Source organism: Haliotis rubra, unplaced genomic scaffold, assembly GCF_003918875.1.
Source record: "Haliotis rubra isolate DU_JTF1 unplaced genomic scaffold, ASM391887v1 Scf2, whole genome shotgun sequence".
NCBI lineage: Eukaryota > Metazoa > Mollusca > Gastropoda > Lepetellida > Haliotidae > Haliotis > Haliotis rubra.
In genome coordinates this window covers 1,209,859-1,230,910 of record NW_025766002.1, presented here as the reverse complement: position 1 = coordinate 1,230,910, position 21,052 = coordinate 1,209,859, and the positions used below count along the sequence as shown (strand labels likewise).

Genomic DNA, 21,052 nt, shown 5'->3' with positions numbered 1-21,052 from the left:
GTTCCCAAACTCTCACAGAAGACTCAACACACAGAAATACACCTACATGTGCCGACAGACAAAAGTTGGGCCTCACTGGTTAAAAAGTCTGACCCGTATGCTATTGCTTTGAAATGCAACCTTCGTTCAGAGGCTGCATACTTCGGCGACCTGATTCAGTGGTGTTGTTGATACTGCCGGGTACCCTTGCTTACGTTAAAGAAAGATGAATGATTCTGTCACTAAGAAAAACTGAAGGAAAAATGCGATGTTAGAACGTGAACTTGGTGCTGGTTTGCTCACATTTTCTTGTATACTCAAAACAAGGTTAAGGCGGAAAGAAATGCAGCGAAATGCAAACCGAACGTCTTTGAATTGGTTCGGTCATACTTTTGGCAAATTCTAGTGTTAGAAACATGACTACAAAGAGGGAATGTAAGTAACGAAGAACATACACAAACACACGGTTTTTCTGGGGGGTTGGGGATGGGGGTCATGCTTACTGGCGGCCCCTTAGGGGAGAGACAGCATTAACGTATGGGAGGCCTTTCCTGTAATATTACCCTCACTGCGCTGGAAAGGGTAATGACTTTGTGCAATATTGTGATTGACACTTGGAAATTTAGAGAGGTCCTGCAATTTGTAAAGTACAGCAACAATAACAATATCGAGGATGATGACGGTGACGACGATAAAAATAATAAGTAAAACCTTTATCATCGTGATTTCATCTACAAAATTACTACAACTAGATTAGATATGATATACAGTATGTAGATTAGTATGTAGATTATGTGAACAGTGAAAATAATGTAAACTGAAAGAAACATTTAAGAATGAATGGACCAGGAGGAAAGGAGAACATAATTGATTGTAGAAACACAGGGAAGAAAGAATAAAACGATTGTTCCACAAATCCAGGAAGCTTAATTGTTAAGATCGAGATTATACATTCCGCGGACCAACCACGTTGTATCTAGACACGAGTCTCCACTTGCCCGCTATAGTTATATGTTAGATGAGAAGATAGATGACAGATTGGGTCCAAGGCGGCCAACACTGACCACTAGTGACCCTCGACCGTGTCGGGGATTAGACAGGGATTAGTGCCAGGTAGGGAGATGATGAAGCTGTCTAGCCTTAAGGGGGATCTGGATTAAGTAAAGCGACAGCGCGCAGACCATCCTCAGTGTGTAGACAATTATTTGTACATTTGAGGACATAGTTCCATGCAGAGTTACATTAGCCAGATATCATACGTGGCTGTTTTATTGTGAATAGCTAAGTGTGTTTATCTCGAAATTAGTTTGTATCGAATTATGTCATCGCGACGTTATTAATACAGCAGTTACACATATGTCACTTATTGTCAATCCTTTTTTCTTTTTATCTCGAGTGAGTGAGTTAACATTTGAAGTCACATCGGCAGTATTTCATCCATATCGTGACAAGACAAAAGTTATACATTCATGATAAATTCATGTAGCTAATATGAGATGTCACACATGCTAGTTAAAACTAGTAAGTAACCATAAAATATATCTCCATACTTAACAATGCAAAATAAAAACGGGCTGTCGATCACCAGTATATCTCGAAGTGATCAGTTAATTGTAGATAACGGTAGTCCCAAATAAAATGTAGGTTATTCTGTTTTGATAGCCTTTTAATGAATCGTGTCTTAAGTCTAGATTCAAATGGAATTTCGGTTTAATCAGTATTAAACATAGCACAGGCATATATTGATTTATTGTGCATATTCGTGCCTATTAAATATAGAAATATTCGTAAGTCGTGGGTTCGAATCCAGAGCATGAACCTTTGTCAACACAGTACCCCTGCTCGTGGTTTCACATATGTTGTTTAGTCGTCTGAGGATAAAAACGGAATAGTAGATGCATGTCCTTGTATCCAAACTGCGTAGATCGATGCTCATGATGTCAATCACTGGGTGGACAGGTTTGATTTTCACAGGCCGCCCTCTTAGAACCGCCCTCTTAGAACCGCCCTCTTTAAAGGGTAGTTTAGAACTGGACAATTGCGGCGTGCGGCGTTAAACAACATACAAACTGCACGTATATTGGTATATTGGATATTGGATCCTCCTACATCTAGCTGATCTATCTATATCAGTTATATGAATATCCGTTCAAACCGTCCTTAACAACCTCCCCACTCCCTCCTCTACCCTACCCTGTTCATCGTATGTCAACCCTTGCCTATATTGTTTCTTCAATGGTCAATAGCATTCATTATGTGGCAATGTTTGAATTTTGTTCAGTTGAGTCAGATACAACATCAACGCATTCCTTTCAGCGTGGCAGGTGACGATGCCCCTCCTCGAGTGATGGTGCAGCATGGCACAAACCACGTCATTACATACAGCTGACGTAAGTTAAAAATTGAGCAGCATTTTAAGCATGGACGTTTGTGGGTATTAAGTCCCCTTAGGACAGTGCTCAACACACTGTCTGCACCGTCAAAGCCCTTTACCCTTACGCTCCTTGCATACTGTCTACCCTGTGCGGAGCTGTGTTTCTTTTGTGGTCGTATTAGTCAAGTCAACAGGACAAGATTAGGGGCTCATGGAGACATTGCCTTTTGATCCTTAAAACACGTGGAGTTTGGGGTGCTTGAGTTTGATTCATATATACAACAATGCCACTGTTCTTCAACGGACAGACAAGTGTATTAGATTCATCGTGGTAATCTTCTTGAACTGTATGAACCATACGATCATAACCGAGACAATTCCTATCCCATCGGAGATGCTGGACCGGGATGGAGCTCATGGATCTCTTGACGTGAAGTGTGGAGGCAGGTCTGATTATTGGCTTTTGATTGGAGTCAGAAAAGGTTCAACTTGACTTTGAACGTTTTAGGGTCCCAGTATAACAATTGAAAGTGTTATTATACGACCAATGTTGATGCACGTATGGCACTGGTTTCATGTTTTATTGATATTCAGCTGATTCGTTTTCACTTATGCAACACATTAAAGGTTCATAAAAAAAAACACAATTTAACCGTCCCTAAACACCAGTGACACTTTATTTAGTTTCTGATAGGTCTGGAAACACAATCTTATAGAGAATTAGTGACAAATCAAATATGTGTATATAACAAGGGTGTATTACAACGTGCCCACGTCGTTATTACGGACCAATTCATGTGACACCGTTCCATTCCGATTGACGATGAAAAAAGAATTGTCAGTGAAGTTTATTTTTTCAAACGATCCACGCCGTAATGTGTGACACATGTAACGATACAATCGGCCTTAAAACCATAAACTATGTGGGTATGGACATAGGCGGATCTACAGAAGGGGAGTGCGCACCACCCACCAACCCCACGCCACGCCCTCTCGTGAAAACGGGTGTAAATGAACTGTGCAAACACCCCACCCCCGTCTTCTAAAAAAAGCTGTATCCGCCCCTGATGGAGGAGTTTTTTTCTTATGGTAGGTCTCCAGGAAGAATTTAATAACGTATTTCTGATTTGTATACCTTTACAGTAGTAATTAATAACTGTAACACATACTAATACACGTTAACGCCTCAACTCCTAGTTCATGGGGGAAAAGATAATCAATTCTTCGTGCACAAATGAGAGGGTCCCTTATACAAGAAACAGTACCTGCCCACATTCAACGGTGGTGTTCCGTGGGCTGAAAAACTGTAGACTCCCGGGTTCGATGTTTGTGTTGGCTGGAGTCTGTCAGGAAACACTTAGCATGTTTAACGATGAGATTCTAGAACCCACGGTCCTTCTTTGAAAAACCTTAAATTTATTTCGATATTTGGTGTGATACACTTTTTCTGTCTGGCGTGGATTAGTGTCAAATAGACATCAATAAATATTAAACTGACATCAATGAGTTTTTTGTCTGTTCTAAGGGACTACCCATGTATCCCGAGAAATATCGTTCTAAAAAATGTGTGCCTTGAGATTTGTGGGATGCACTTGCTTTATTGCTTGGAAGCTGCGTGCACATGTTGGTTTTTGCAGGTATTCTATTTTGGGACTACACTGTAATTGTCTCGGCAAGCCTATCAGAATATAAAAGACCAAACTAATACACACAGGGATTTGCTGATGCACTTGTAATGTATTGGACAAAGAGTGATCTTCAGATAATCCTAGTCCCATGGGCTTCATTGGGTACTCTGCAAGGAAGAATTATTTAAAAGACGAAAAGAATACACACAGGGGCTTGCTGATGCACTTGTAATGTATTGGACAAAGAGTGATCTTCAGATAATCCTAGTCTCATGGGCTTCATTGGGTACTCTGCAATGCAATGAAGGATTATTTTCATGCAGAGACAAAGTCATCAGTATTACCTGTATCTTTCTACGTGATTTACGAAAGGAAATGGCCCTCTTTGAAATGAGTACGTGATGAATCAATACACACGACAACCAATGACAATGCTTATCCAGTTCTACGACCAATAGATATAATTGCATTGTCTGTCTACTAAACGTTACTTTGTTACTTTGCAGACCAATAGTATCACTCCAGCAGACCCAGCTGGACATCCTTCGCTCAAGCAAACACGACAACCATTAATTAACGTCGACTACTAACAATCAAAAAAATTAAAACCACAGAGAAAGATTTGACACTCAGATTTCTGGATTTATTAATTATTTAATTTCTTCATGTAATGCTTTTCCTATATAGTTCCCTATTTTGACTTGTACCTATCTTTCCGTGTGCATGTTTCAGGTGAACAATTGACTAGCCTTTGCATTTTTTTTGCGGTGGGGCAGGATAGACTCACCTTTACGCGAACACCTGGTATCATCACTATTTGAAAGTACTTCTCAGAACATGCTCATTATATAGTCGGAATTGTAAAATTTACTCTGCTTTTGGCAAACATTTCTTATGGATGTGGTCAGAGTTTTGTATTCATATATTTCTGCATCAATCAGTGCAATTAAACAAAACAATGGAGACTTATTCGTTTAAGTGGCATTAGGAAGCTGGTATGACAAAGAACAGGTTTTATGGATTGACGATTTATTGGTTGCAATAAATGCACCTATTACATTAAAGAAGTTGTCAGTCCATAAAACGTGTTCTTGATTAAGAGTGTTCTTCCATTCACACCCTCGGCATCTCAGCTATTTACACACTACACCAACATCAACCGGGGCCTTATCGGTAATGTATCTTGATGTCATTGCCAAGGTTAACATTAATTCTCTCCATCCAACAGAAATAGACTGTCACCAAAGTGAACAATCTCAGTTCGTCTAACTCTTTGGTCACGTTGAATCCGGTGGTCAGGGATTTGGTATTTTTGGATTTCATGTTTATAGTCCTGTTCAGGTGGCTTCCAAATTAAGTTCCTCGTCCTGATAGTATCAGGCTGGGCCTGGAAGTCCTTCCAAACTCTATCCTAAATCAAGCTCGCATCTGCTATCGTCTTTTTTATAGGATTTGATGGATAACAGGGGTGCTAGGAATCGCCAGAACGTGATCTGCAAGCTTAGAGGGTTGTCGTTATACTGGACATGCCACCAGGTGGGGGTTAAATACCAGAGTATCTAATGGTGGTGCTCTTTGAAGAGTGTACCTAAGGAGAGCTGCTTTGAAAAAGGGTTCAACAAAGAAGACGGTTGAATGTTTAAGGCTTATTTTTCTTAGCTGACCTTGTGCAAACCTTTTTCTGTTTCCGACTCGGTGTGTCAAAACATATTTCTAAACATGAAAATATCGATGACAAATCAACTGCAACATGTGATAATAAACAAAATACCCAAAGTAATCCGGAATACCTACAAAATCTACCACGAATTTAAACATCGAATGAAGCAATATAAACGCTTTTATTGAGCTTTGTTTTCCGTAGTTTTTAAAAAATAACGAAACACATAGACATTTAAGTGCATGTGGCGCCCTATTGCCGGAAATGTTAGTAAATACTAAACACGTGCCCGCCAATGTAAGAAGGGAATGCGGAAGTATTGGTCAACTTCCGATAGCGGTCATTTGGGCTGGTCAAAGACAACATCTAAAAGTCAAGCTTTTTACAGTTGTCCGTGTAAATTTCGACTGTATCAGTCCAGTAAACATGAAGAAGTCAGTATGTTGATTTGTGTTCGCTCGTTCAAACCGACACTGTGACATTAAACAAGTGGCTAAATACGGCGAAGTGACACCACTACTTGCGTGAGACAGGGATGGATGCTTTCCGCATAGTTGTTTACTATAACATGCGATAAAATAATTACCTTACAGTTTGCACTGTAAATACCGGTAGTAGAGGTCCAGGCATCATTTAATGTTGATGTATGATTAAACTTGGGTCGTACAAAGAACATTTTAACTTTACTTGCTGAGAGTGCTGCAAAATATTCGTAACATTTAATAAAAACTGGGTACACAAGATAATGGGTGTACCAATCAACCAATGTCTATCATTCGCTGAAAAAGATTCCACTGGTTTGAAAAGGCAAAATCGCTATGAAAATTATAAGAAACAATCACTGAAATATGGTGAAAACTAGCCCTCATATAATGGGTTTATGTTGTCAGAGATATAACATTTCTTGTAACTTTGCGAATAAACATAACTAAAGTCTCTGTTGGGTAAGAAAATCGAAAACAATATGTAAGAACAAATATGTGGTTGATACTTATTGTACTTTTCTGGCACAATGCAATTCAACCTTAGAATAATGCTTGTAATGTATAAAAGTGCTTACGCCAGATATTGTTCTAAACTTGAAGCATAAACAGAAGAACAACCACAATAATCAATTCAGTAATCACTAAAACGTGCTGCTGGGATACGATCAATCTTAGAGTGTTGTTATCGATATATTTACATTCTAAAGTTAACCAAATAAATATGATATATTTAATTAATATTTTTTATTTCTTTTTTTAAAAATCTATTGTTACGAACTTCATCTAAATTGGTCCTGTTATTCCGCTCTGTATTGTGATGAGATTGCACCAGGTGGCTTTCTGTGGAACCTGTATAAACACACTCTGGTCTTGCACTTGTTACATGTGTTAACAAAGTGCAAAATTATTTGACTTTCTTTTGAACACATAGGGCCAGCAATGTACCTCCACACGAAGCATGCCAATTTAAAACTTGGTCTCAGCGTAGGTGTCGAAGCATAGAGTGATGGTGATGGGTAAACAAAAATATGCAAACAAGGAATTGTGCTCTAACGCTGATTGGAACTGTTTGCAATAACCAGGGTAGATTAATCTTCAACAAAAACTGGCGCCGAACGCACGGGCTGAAAGGGGACTTAGGGTCAACTGAGATTTGATCGCATTTACAAGTTAAAGTTTCTTTTGCAAAACCTGATTATAATAAGAAGGTAGGATTTTGCAAATCAATATATACTTGTTTGGGACCAGTTATAAAAATAGAAATTTATGTGTTCTATTCATCTGTGGACGGTGTACACAGTATTTCATTTCTAATTGTTGAAACTTCATACATACTTATGTGCTGGATTATATCATTGGTTCACCGTATGTGCACGGACTGAGAATCCAGTTAGGCATTGGCAAGATCATTAGGTAAAGCATGGTATGATCACCCAGTAAGGTATGGCATGATCACCAGGTAGGGCTTGGTAAGACCATCCAGTAAGGTAGGTCATGATCACCAAGTATAGCATGATCACCAGGTAGGGCTTGGTAAGACCATCCAGTAAGGTAGGTCATGATCACCAAATATGGCATGATCACCAGGTAGGGCTCGGTATGACCATCCAATAAGGTAGGTCATGATCACCAAGTATGGCATGATCACCAGGTAGGGCTCGGTATGACCATCCAGTAATGCATGGCATGATCACCAGGTAGGGCTCGTTCGCTGCCGAAGTTGTTGCTTATTATAGTATCCCAATCGCGCAGATCGATGCTCAGAATGTCAATCATTAAGCTACATTTGAATACATAATGAAGTTTCCCAGCAGTACACCGAATGCCCACAACATGGTATTCATGGATAGAAGCCTATCTACATGTAAGTTAAGTTAATTAAGATTGAAATTCAACTCATTGATATTCATGTAAGATCATAGTAACGTAAATACCTCGTCTTGATTATCCAACCAAACAGCATCTGTTGATAATATAACGTAGATCGATGCTCAAAGGTAAAATGGCGGTGATATGTTTGTGAAATGATCACTGACAATCAGAAGTGCTACATTTCTTATTCATACCAAACAGAAATAGCATCAATCGAAAAAATAGTACATGGAGGAAATGTGCCTATCATATCTATCACCGTTCAGATCGAGTGTCTAAGCTGACTCAGCTCAGTCTAAAGTCTTATATGCAAACATCAATTACTTGGCAACAATATCAGTGGAAACTGAGGGAATGATTCACATGAATGTGCAATGTGCAAAGCATCATGCGAATAGAGTGAGTGAGATAGTAAGGTTTTAAAGCCACTTTAAGAAATATTCCAACATCAAGACGGGACATTCGAATAGCGATACATAGACCAAAACTACGCTACAAGACCGATATCACTACAAAGAACCAATATACCGGTTCCGGCAAACTTCAAAGTTTACAATATGACGTTCAAGAGAATTTTGCCACGATGTAAAGAATGGCTGTCTGCGCAGCTAACTCAGCATCTGCTACTGGAGATGCCTTACAACAACAGTGTCCTTGCCACACGACATTTGCAGAGATGCTCCGTCAGGGATGATTAAAGATGCAGTACTTCACCATTAAATTCTATAAACTGGCGAAAGATCACCTATTTATTTGACAGAAAACACGAACGTGCGGTGCAAAGTGTGAGGAAAAGGTGGAAGCATTTGGTTTTTCAAATGAGATACTCTATCCTTAAAACTCCTAGGAAGTAACAGTAGGCCTTTGTATCATGGCCACGCTGTCTTGTGTTAATGTCCAGACGCTCAAACAGGTGACGTTTGACGACAAATATGGCGGACTGCTTTAACCGGAAGTCCGACCTGAAGTCGCGCAAGACGACACACAGCCGACGTTGAGCAAATTTGATTTGTGGTTGTCGCTAAATTCTAACCTTCGATTTTAAAGGATTTTACAATAGATGGACAAACGCAACTTTTCCTTTTATCAGAAAGATATACAAGAATTTGTAAATACGATAAGTTGGTTTTCGAACAAAATTGTTAACTTAAGAAAGCCAGGAAAGACGTTTAAGCTACTAATCCATACATATTGGCTCCTTTTGTGACTGTTTCATCTTAAAGCAGGTTAAGCAATATTGTACTCCTAATTTCAATAAAATGATGTTTGGACAGCTGAACTGTTTCCTTAGTGGAGTTTCTAAAAGGTTATGCTACCTGTGCTATATCACTGATAGTGACTGACTACCGCGTTATTCACCTGTTCAGGTATGACAACAATCACATGTCAGAGTTTCAATACAAGGTGTAACATTGACAAAGCTGCCACTCGAGGAGGATGTAGCTCTACTCCTTCGTCTGATGTACTCACGATGGCTCTGGACTTTCTGTCAATAAAAACCTAAAGTCCATGAATGGTTTAAATATTTAAACTGCAAATGACTGATTCAAGCATCAAACGGTTGATAGTCACACAGCTTCCTTCCTTCATCTTTCAAAGCAGGAAAACACGGCAGCTCAAGGCTGAGTTTAATTGTCAATAAAAGATATTTTCAAATTTAAATATAATTTAAAAATTCTATACAAGACCTTGTGTGACCTTTTTAATCTGAAAAAATGGAGGGGTTTGGGCGGAATGTTTAGGGGAAGATGGAATAATTTACTTCCTAAATATTCTATCTTCGATGGTAATTCGTAGACATATGGATGTCATATAAACATATTTCATCAATGCATATCTCCTTTACACATATCTCATATTGAGAGCCTCAGACGTTTAATTAATATGAAGTTAAACACACAAGGCGTACTGGGAATCCTAAGATTCTATTTTTGGCTGTGTTCCGATTTACACTTCACTCTCCCGTTAAAAACCAAACTCATGTTAACGTGCCAACAAACAAATGATATCAGGCAAAAGTTCATTTCCTGGGCAATAAGCACTGAGGAAGTTTGATCAATAAACATGGCACCTTCCTGGCACAGTAGGCATGTAATAATGTTTTCATAATGCACACCAATACAGCGCTTTTCTCTATCTAGGCAATGAGTATTTGGGATAAATTTCTATGAGGTCTGTGCAATACTTTAAGTGTGCTTTCATTATTACTGTGAACATACTTGGAAGGTGATTTCCTAATATACTGTGCATACATATACTTTTAGAGTTATTTATTATAAGATGTGAACAACACTTTAAAAGTGATATCATTGTGTACATTGTATATTCTTAACTTTTAGAGTGATTATGCTCCCTTTTATAGTGATTTCATGATATACAGTTTATATGCATTTGCAGTGATTATCTTATAAACTATGAACATACTTTCAGTATCATTTCCTTATATACCGTGAACATAATCTGGGTTACAGTTAGAGTTTTATCTGTTGATGTAGAATTATTCACGTGAGTCAATAACTCTGGTTGAGGTATTGAAAGTAAACATACTATTCAGTTTAAAAACACAACAACAACTAGTACCGTGTCACATGATCTGTAAGAAATTCATTACTGACTGAAAGATCCACAACATACTGAAAATGTGTCATAAAGGAACTTGCATTGATGTTGAAGTGTTACTGAGTGAGAAAAACTACAGCTTACTTTGCATGGCATATCATTGAAGACAAGTATATGGCGTACCATTACTATGTCTAAGCATCATGTCTGGCATTTAGAACCCTCACTTGTCTTCTTGTGACCAGCATATCGTGATAAAGAATATTTTCTCGTTACATAAATGTGTCACTTGCTAATATAATATGAATATGGATACTGAAGGAGGATTCTCATCACTGTAAAATGTTAGTATTAAATGTCTGTATTGAACACCCCTTTAACAGTATTCCTGTTACATCACGTTGTGTCATAGACGTTCATTTCCCTGGTGAAACCAACAAGGACGAGTAGCATGACCACAAAGCATAGTCAGGTCGAGCTGGGATTCGAACTCACGATCTTGGGTGTCATGGACGACAAAGGGACATACCTTTGCTCAGAGAATACCCGGCTTCTTGGGCCATTGAACCTCTGGTAATGCGCTTGTCATAGAAAGTTTCAACACATTCTGACACTTGCGAAATATGTATGGCCCATGCATGCAGACCATTGGGAGCAATGATTTGAATGATATGAGATCTTACTATTAAAAGTCATCGCCTGAAACTACTTAGTCTCTGTTATCTGCCGAAGAGGTTCTGTTGGGTGTATCAGGCACATCAATGGTGAAAATACGTGAATAGATCACTGAGGAAAACGTTTCATCATCACTGTAGTAGATTTCCTTCATTCCGTCTAAAAGTTGGTATTCTCAGACATACACGTCTTCACATTGTATCTGTGGGACGATGATTAGAATATAGGATACGTTTAGATAAATTCTGGCAAATCGTATTACTTTAGGGTTAGTATTAGTTCATTGAAGGACATTCATATCTCACACATAGGACGATGGTTTCATTCCTGTGATAAGTCCATACTAATCTCGTCCGGTTGCAGAGTTAGGGCAGAACAAAGTATCCCTTTCCGGACTAATTCGGTACCAACCCCTAGCTGATGTCATAAAGATGTAAATTCTAACAGTCCCCCCAAGATGATTCACACATACCCGTGCACCCATTGTCTGTTTTCCTGTACACGTGTCTGGCAGGGAGGGGAAGGCATTAAAGCTTAACTGTTCTCTTTCGATATTTATCACCTAGAATACAAGACATGGGACTTTATCTCTAATGTTTAGAATACACTTGTGGTTTGGACCAGCGACAAGGGCAAGGGCAGCTCCACCCAAATTGCGAATACAAAGATGATTGTTTCCTTGATGGAATTTCCAGAATCCAGCCCTATTCTTAGTAATGGCACATCCACGTTTAGTTGCACAGACAGGTGTAAAGTCTAAAGCAAGCCGAGGTGTCGAGACCTCTCTCCTAGTCCGGGCACTGGGTCATGGTCAAGAATTCAGCACGGATATCTTGGAGAACCAAGAATATCCCTGACTTAACCTAATCTGATGGTCTTGTATCTGTGGTGAAGGCACAAGGCATGTCCCCATATTAATTCAGTAGTCAGTGTGTTCAGTTAGCGTTTACCTGGTGAAGTCTATGTTTTATATGTTATTATGACCTATGAAGTTGAAGATAGCATCCGTTGTAACAGAGCTAATTGAAAAGACGTGTAAAACTGTATCTAATATTTAGGACCATTATTGATGTTAAGATACGATGTCTATGTAATCAATGTACTATATAACTATGTGTTGTACTTTGAATTAAGTGTGAAATTATACTACTAAATTTCACTTATGTTAACTGTGTTTGCTTTCACACAGAAACGGTATTGTGAAGTGTTGAGCACCAGCTAATGTCTCTTTTACGTCACAGAAAAGCAAACTTATTTACTTTATCATATGGTTCCATGGTTTTAAGTAGGATATTCGTGTGGCCCGGTTAAATCATTTTCAAATATAGATTTTAACGGCAAATAACAAAAGTACCAGAATCACCGTACAACTGAACGAAAATAAACATCAAACATTTTGAAGAAAGTTTATTGTTCATCATAAACTGATGAGCCCAGTATATTTTTATAGCCTGTTTTATTGATCTGCATTTTATTATGTAGCCGCTGTTACAAAGAAATCTGGACTGGAAATAATTGCGTCTAGTATTGAATCCTGTCAAAAAATCAATTATGGTGACCCGATGACTCTTGATATATACATGCTTTGTTATCAATGTAAACTATTAAAGGGTGTTATTGTTATTTCAGATATATTTGAACATACACATTTAATATTCAGAATAACATTTGTATATCATGGAAAGAAAAAAATATCAAAGTGAACCTGTCATATCAGATGGTTGTCAACCGACTATGATCTAGAATTTGAGAGGAATTGAAAATCTCCATCATTTATGTATGAGAATTAACGATACATGGTTATTTCAGAAATCCTGACAAGTAATCCCTGCAAAACGCATCTTAAAGCAATTTTGATACTGCGCCGATCACTGAGTTAGCTTTTTCACTTTTTTGACAGTGATAAAATGTAACGTTTATTGTACAACTGTGACTCATTTGATTCCTTAAGAAACTTAAGAAATTTGAAGAAAATATTTCTCGAAATCCAATGACAATATGAGATTATCAAAACGTCCTTTGGCATAGATGGTAACTACCTGCGGTTGTACACTGACAAACAATGTTTAATCACAGAATAGTTCAAACCTTTATCCGTTTTTGAATATTCTGTTCCCCTCAATTCTAAACAAGTGTCTTAGCACATGTTCAACAAAGGAAACATGGAAATGGATTCCTCGAAAAAGAATGCTTTTTCAAATAACTTTTGTTTGTCATAGTTGGAGATATGCACTTTGTAGACTCCATCAAACATCACATGGAAATATGAATGTAAAAGCCTTAAATTCGTCAGAAAGGTATTTTAAATGAGATAATCGTTTTCTTGCGTTTGATCGTCTTTGAGTTTCTAAGCGACGGTTAAAATGGCGAGATTACTATCCATGCTATTCCACAACCCTTTCGTGTGATCAGGAGATCCTTTGGACTGTTGAAATCCCCAAGGTCAAAAAGGGAAATCTCCTCCAACACCACAGTTAAATTTGGCGTCTCTCATGACTCGTAAATTCCATTTTGAACGTGCTGGATTGACAAACCCAATATAATTAGCCATTTGTAGTCGTAACCTCGTTAGTGTCCTTACAATTAGAGTGAGAGTCTGGGTGATGTCAATGAATCTTTACTTTTTGTGCCGAGACAGAAAACGCTCCATAAAAAGGCAACATTTCAAAATATTCATTTCTGTGCAGTTTCTGTTCATATACATTGTTTTTATACGCATGCTACCAGGTCAAAACTAAACAGAAATGGTTATGACATATTACTTCTCATTTATGTGTCATATATCATGAGGTATATGTTGATGCTGCAGTAATGTTCAATACTTAATTATTGTTTCTATAAATGACCTTGTTTGTAAACTTTATGATTATGTATTATATTATATCATACTCCGGCTATATATTATAGAAACATCGTCAAATTTCCAGAATGTTTATTTCTATCGTGCAACGTTTATGACGACGTTAATCGTTGCATGTGTTAATTATGCAACGTTGGGCGCGGAGAGCCTTTGGATGGGTGACCGTGTGTGACAGCTTGACTCCTGAGAGTTTCTAGACAGAAAACGGGTACCCGGTGAAATAACCCGTGAGGCTATTAACATTTAGCACCTAACAGGCCGCTGGGGTTATCCGGGGAAATAATGATCAGATTGCGCGCTTTCTGAAGGGTATCTATCTAATTTATCATCTAATGGAGGGTGTTATCAGTGCAATAAAGCAATCTGATAAACTTGGTATCCAAATCTGATAACTATGCAAATTACGCCAATCCACAAACTACTTTCGCAAAACTCCATACACGCCATGCGAATCCTAAAACGTTTTTAACATTTCATTGGTGACGTCGTCGCGAGTTTACATTGTTTGTAAATGAACATGGCTGCTCCCATTCTCAAAATTGGTGATTCTGTAAGCATTGACGACCGAAGTTCTGGAGTCGTTACTGCAGTAATTGACTTTGGAAAACATGAAACGGAGTACTTCGTTCAAATTTCAGGTACGGATTAAGAGGCACGACTGAATGGCAATTGTCTAATTAAGGTACCACCGTACCAACCAAGGATTTCGATCTATCGATCACAATACAGACGACGAATCGATTCCGTCAGGTATCAGAAACTGATATTGATGAGGTGATTACCCGCAGTGAAAACAGAAACACTCCCCCAAAAAACCCTGCCCGATTTTGTTGTTCTTTTTAGACAGAAAGATCTTATTTTAAGCATGAGTTATGTTTGCACTGCATTAGGGACTAGTCACAACCATATGCCGCCGTCATGAACGACCTTCACCTTGGTGTACCGCTAAGTATTCTTACGCGAATGCTCGATTCTCTTCATATAAACTCCCGTACGATTTGCTTCTTTTTTTACAGTAATTTTAAGAATGATATTATATGATAAAGAGATTATAAACCTCGTGTGTTTCCGTATTATAAATATCATATATTAGGATATATTAGGATTAATGATACGGAAACACACTCGGTTAATAATCTCTATAAAACATGTATCCTACTATGGCTCTTGCAATGTCTCCACATTTATCATGCCTTTTAAAACAACCCACCCCCACCCCAAACAAAAAAGACCCCAAAACCAACAAAAAAACAATGGGTGACGGCATAGAGATGTGTCCTCGTTACATCCACTCGACTCACGTGATATCTTACATAATATCTCGAGCGATTCAACTGTTAGCTGCATCCAGACAAATCACTCCACATGTAGTGACACGATTGCTTAAGTTCATGCTTATTGTTCATGCAAATTAAGGATAATATTTAATGTGTAGGTTGTGTGGTGTGCTAGTAACGTCAACTCGTAAAATTAGATCCCGCACAATGCTGGACGAGTATCTGTGGGGTTGTGGTGAATAGTGAGTGAGTGAGTGAGTGAGTTTAGTTTTAGCAATATTCCAGCTATATGGCGGCGGTCTGTAAATAATCGAGTCTGTACCAGACAATCCAGTGATCAACAGTATGAACATCGATCTGCGCAATCGGGAACCGATGACATGTGTCAACCAAGTCAGCGAGCCTGACCACCCGATCCCGTTAGTCGCCCCTTACGACAAGCATGGTGGCCTTTTTGTGGCAAGCATGGGTTGCTGAAGACCTATTCTACCCCAGATCTTCACGGGTCTGTGGTGAACAGGGTGGAATGTTAGGTAAATGGGAGCGAAGTGGCAGCTGGGGAAACCAAGTAAGGTCTCATTGGGAATATTTGAGGTGTACGAGCTTAACCACAAGACTACCAATCCACCCATCGACGTTATGCAGAGGACCATATCTAAAGACATGTACACCTACATTATCAACATATCAAGGTTGACATGTAGGGTTTCGGTTGTCATCGGTACAGATACAGATAGCGTCATATAGATTAAATTAGGCGATACTGGACACGAAAGTGTTTTTTGTGGTTGTGCTACTTTACTTTTGAAGCGTTCTTATTGTTATACATGCATTTCTATCCAACTAATCAAGTGGCTAAGTAATCCGGATATTTACAATCCATTCAACAGTTAATATAGCAGCATGAATAAATGTATCCTATACTTGATGCAAAGATTAATTCAGACATTACTATAGAAAAAGGAAACACCAGTTAATATGTGGGTTCTTATATGATTGGTTTGTTCGTTTGTTTGTTGTTTAACGGCACACTCAGCAATATCCCAGCAATATTCCAGCTATATGGCGACGGTCTGTAATTAATCGAGTCTGGACCAGACAATCCAGTGATCAACAGCATGTGCATTGATCTACGCAATGGGATACGATGACATGTGTCAACCAAGTCCGCGAGTAATTTATGATCACTAATACTGATGATAGACATTTGTCGGAAATACAACAGATAGGCAGTTCTTGTTGTTTCAAGAACCAAAACGCCACATTGAAAGAAGAACGCTTGAAAGGCATGTCTTCTGATACAACGGTTTATCAATTTAACAATCCAACATTAACGAGTAATTAGAACATAACATAAAACATAAGTGATTGGATTAAAATGACAAGTGTAAGTCACTTATTTTATAGCTGATTGTCAATTGAATTAACTGTAGCTTTTCTGGTAGCCAAACAAAACATATTCACAACATTTAGCACCAGCCTGTGCTCCAAATCTGGATTAGATTTAGGATCATTAGGTGGTTGATAAGCTGGGACTCGTGTCTTCTCCCAGTTTTCAAGGCGCAGTTTCATCATCGTTACAAGCTCAGGGTACTTAGCAGACAGGTCGAAATGTTCAGTAGGGTCGGAGGTGATATTAAACAACATATACGGAGGGAACTGATACTCGATGTCCTGGTGAGGGACATCTGAACTCTCACCAGACGTTGGAAGAGGCAACCATCCATTGTGATTTCCCGGTGACCCTCGCATCAGCTTGAGATCGCCATATCGAATTGCTGAGGAGTTGGACTTGTCGTAGATGTTGTAGACGAACTCATTTCGCTTGCTGGGCCCACCATTGATCAGCATGTCGTACTGACTGACACCGTCCATATTGGGATCGGTGTTTTTTCCACCAGCCAGCTCCACCAATGTCGGGTACCAGTCCACAGCATGCATCATTCCAGTGTTGAGGTAGCCTGTCTTCTTGAGAAGGGTTTTACTGTAGATGAATCCAGTTCCTTTCGTCCCACCTTCCCATAGTGTATCCTTCATTCCACGTAGAGGAAGATTGTACCAGCACCATGAAAGGGCCCTCCATTGTCAGTCGTGAACACCAACAGCAAGTTGTCAATGAGTCCTGTTTCCTCTATTGTGTTCGTGATGTTAGCAACAGCTTCATCAAGGGCACTGATCATCCCGCAGAACGTCCTTCGTGGTATGTTCTGGATATGCTTGTACAGGTTCTCATACTCAGGGGGAACTTGTAGAGGTGCGTGTACTGCTTGAAATGGCAGATATAGATAAAGTGGCGTGTTCCTGTCGTGAGATTTGATGATATCAACTGCCCGTTCTGCAAACACGCGAGTTTAATATTTACCTTTCGCTTCCGTATATACAGAAGTGTTAAAGCGTAGATCATGTCCAGAAAAATTGTCACATCCTCTCGTGTGCTTGTAATAGTCTTCAGCGCCAGTTTAATACCCATCATCGTTACAAGCTCGGGGTACTTTGCAGACAGGTCGAAATGTTCAGTTGGGTCGGAGGTGATATTGTACAGCATATACGGAGGGAACTTGTCCTTGTTGTCCTGAAGAGTGGCATCTGAACTCCCACCAGACGTTGGAAGAGGATTCCAATCACTGTGACTTCCCGGGAACCCCCGCATTAGTTTGAGATCACCATATCTAATTGCTGAGGAGTTGGTCTTGTAGCGAATGTTGTAGACGAACTCGTTCCTCTTACTCGGTCCGCCATTGATCAGCATGTCGTACTGACTGACTCCGTCCATGTTGGGATCGGTATTTTTCCACCAGCCAGCTCTACCAAGGTCGGGTACCAGTCCACAGCATGCATCATTCCAGTGTTGAGGTAGCCCGTCTTTTTGAGAAGGGTTTTACTGTAGATGAATCCAGCTCCTTTCGTCCCACCTTCCCAGAGAGTACCCTTAGATCCACGTAGAGGAAGGTTGTTAGCAGCTGCGGTATACGGCCCGCCGTTGTCAGTCGTGAACACCAACAGCAAGTTGTCAATGAGCCCCGTTTCCTTTAAAGCATTTGTGATGTTAGCAACAGCTTCATCAAGTGCACTGATCATCCCGCAGTAGGTCCTTCGTTTTTCGTCATGGATATTCTTGTACAAGTTCTCATACTCAGGGGGAACTTGTAGTGGTTCATGTACTGCTTGATATGGTAAATACAAATAAAGTGGCGTGTTCTTTTCGTGAGATTTGATGATATCAACTGCCCGTTCTGCAAACACGCGAGTTGAATATTTACCTTTCGCTTCCGTATATACAGAAGTATTAAAGCGAAAATCATATCCAGAAAAATTGTCATATCCTCTTGTGTGGTTAAAATAATCCTCAGCTCCGGTTAAATAGCCAACGAAGGTATCAAAGCCACGGTTGGTCGGAGTGTACTTTATGTTACAGAAGCCTAAATGCCACTTCCCAACAGCATGGGTGCTGTATCCCAGTTCCTTTAACTTCTGAGGGAGGAGGGTGAACTTCATGGGAACAAAGCCAGGAGATGTTGGCCTGATGACGCCGTCCTGTAGTCCAGTGTGATAGGGGAAGTACCCAGTCATGAAACAGTTTCTGGATGGTGAGCACACGGGCTGGACATAGGAGGAGTTGAGGATGACTCCGGCTTTGGCCAACTTGTCCAGGTGAGGTGTCAGAACCTGTGGATTACGGAAACCAACATCGTTCCAGCCCAGATCGTCTGCAACTATGAACACGATGTGTGGGCGCGCTGCTTGACTTCCATTAAGGTAAACGAAAATAAGAGCAATAGTTGCAACTAGACGTGCATCCGTCATGGTTGACACTGCTGTACTGCGGGTCCGGCTTCAGCGGAGATAGCTTTATCGCCTCCTCCACATGTGATATCAGTCGTTGTGCCTGTGATGACATTGCGATATCGCTCACATCCGACCTTGGTTCCGGAACTATTACGTATGAGTGTTATGAAGGTCAAGGTCTATGTGAGACTAACATCTCGTCTCTGGAATGAAACTATCTTGCAGAAAAAAAATAGATGCTAATTAATTTTTCTAAATTATGACTGAAAGGATCCAAGAGACTTTCTTCGAAACTGGAAAATTTAACCTTTGACTAGTCTTGAGAATCTTATGTAATGCACAGTATCTATAAACCCCCAAATCAATTCAATTCTCATTTAAATGTTCATATATAAATGGTTAATACCCATAACCACGCACATTACAAAACACCTCTTAAAAATAAAGTCAGCATAACTGATCTAAATAAATATGTGCTAGACATCGATAATACAAAATATATGTACAAGAGTTTGCCTCGGGAACTACTTTTTATAGATAAATGACAATTTGAAGAGATGTTTGTTAGATTTATTGGATAAAAATGTATGTCTCATGAGATATTTTTATTATGCATGATTATGATCAGTAGGAGGCGGTGTAAGGTTTTCCAAATGGTTTATTGTGTGACAAAAATTGGTTCGTTCGTTTGTTTTTTACGCCACACTCAGCAATATTCCAGCTAAATGGCGGCGGCCTGTAAATAATCGTAAATACAACTGTGATGTTCATGGCATTTCTGATTATGGTAACTCTTCGCTAAACAATTTTGACGTTTTAGCTCACTTTAATGTTTAGTTAGGTTATTTGTCATTTGAGCAAAGACTCAGATTTCGCTCACTTGTTTCCCGATGTACCTGGCCGCACAGATTTAGTGTACCATGCGCTGTGCCTGTGGAAGGACATCCTATTGGATGAATCTATTGAATGCCTGAAGAAGGAAGTTCAATACATGCTACACCACATCATAGTCTCTGAACTGCTCCTAAATTCCCTAAAACAAAACGGTACATATGAGATTTCCGAGTTTGGCTAGTTGTAAATTTTGTTAAGATTTCTCAAATGTTGCAGTCCCTCTGGCTAATTTGCTGTGCATAAGACTGAAATGTGTGAGAAATTAAATATTTTGAGAATTTTAAAGCCATCTTCATAAATTCTCTTAGAGCCAAACTTTGAAAAACCGTTCCGATTGGCACTAGATATTAGTGTCATTGCCGCTGGTACTGTCCTGTTGCAAGGAGAGGCTTCAGCCTTTGATCAACCTGCTTGTTATGATTCACAAACATATTATAGACATGAGAGAAGTCATTCCTCCATTGAAACAAAACGCCTTTCTCTGTTACTAGCTTAGGAACAAATTCAAGTGTACCAGGATACTATTTAGTTTCCTGTACAGGTGTACAATGATCACAATCCACAGACTTTTAAAACGAATATACAAAATCAAAGCCTAATGCGCTTCATCTTGGGATACACATCAAACATATAAAAGACAAAAATATCTTTGCTGATGCATTATTGGGAGTTGGCTGAGTGTGATCAGTTTTGGCTGCCGATATCTTATGCATTTTTATACATATTTCTATATTTATACATATATGTATAATGCATACTTGTATTTACTGTACCTAGACTGACTGAGTTTGGTTTTACGCCGCTTTTAGCAATATTCCAGCAATTTCACGGCGGGGACACCAGAAATAGGGCGTCACACATTGTACCCATGTGGGTATTCGATCCCGGGTCTTCGGCGTGACGAGCCAGCGCTGTAACCACTAGGCTACCCAACCGCCCCTACCGTACCTAGAAGAATATTTGGACTTGTGTATGTGTGCAGACCAGGGCCTGACTTCTCGAA

The 21,052-nt window shown here is 39.4% G+C and overlaps 1 pseudogene; it reads right to left on the bottom strand.

The window, feature by feature from the left end:
• Positions 1 to 993: 993 nt before the first annotated feature.
• LOC124275248 lies at positions 994 to 19,220 on the bottom strand (annotated as a pseudogene).
• Positions 19,221 to 21,052: the final 1,832 nt, after the last annotated feature.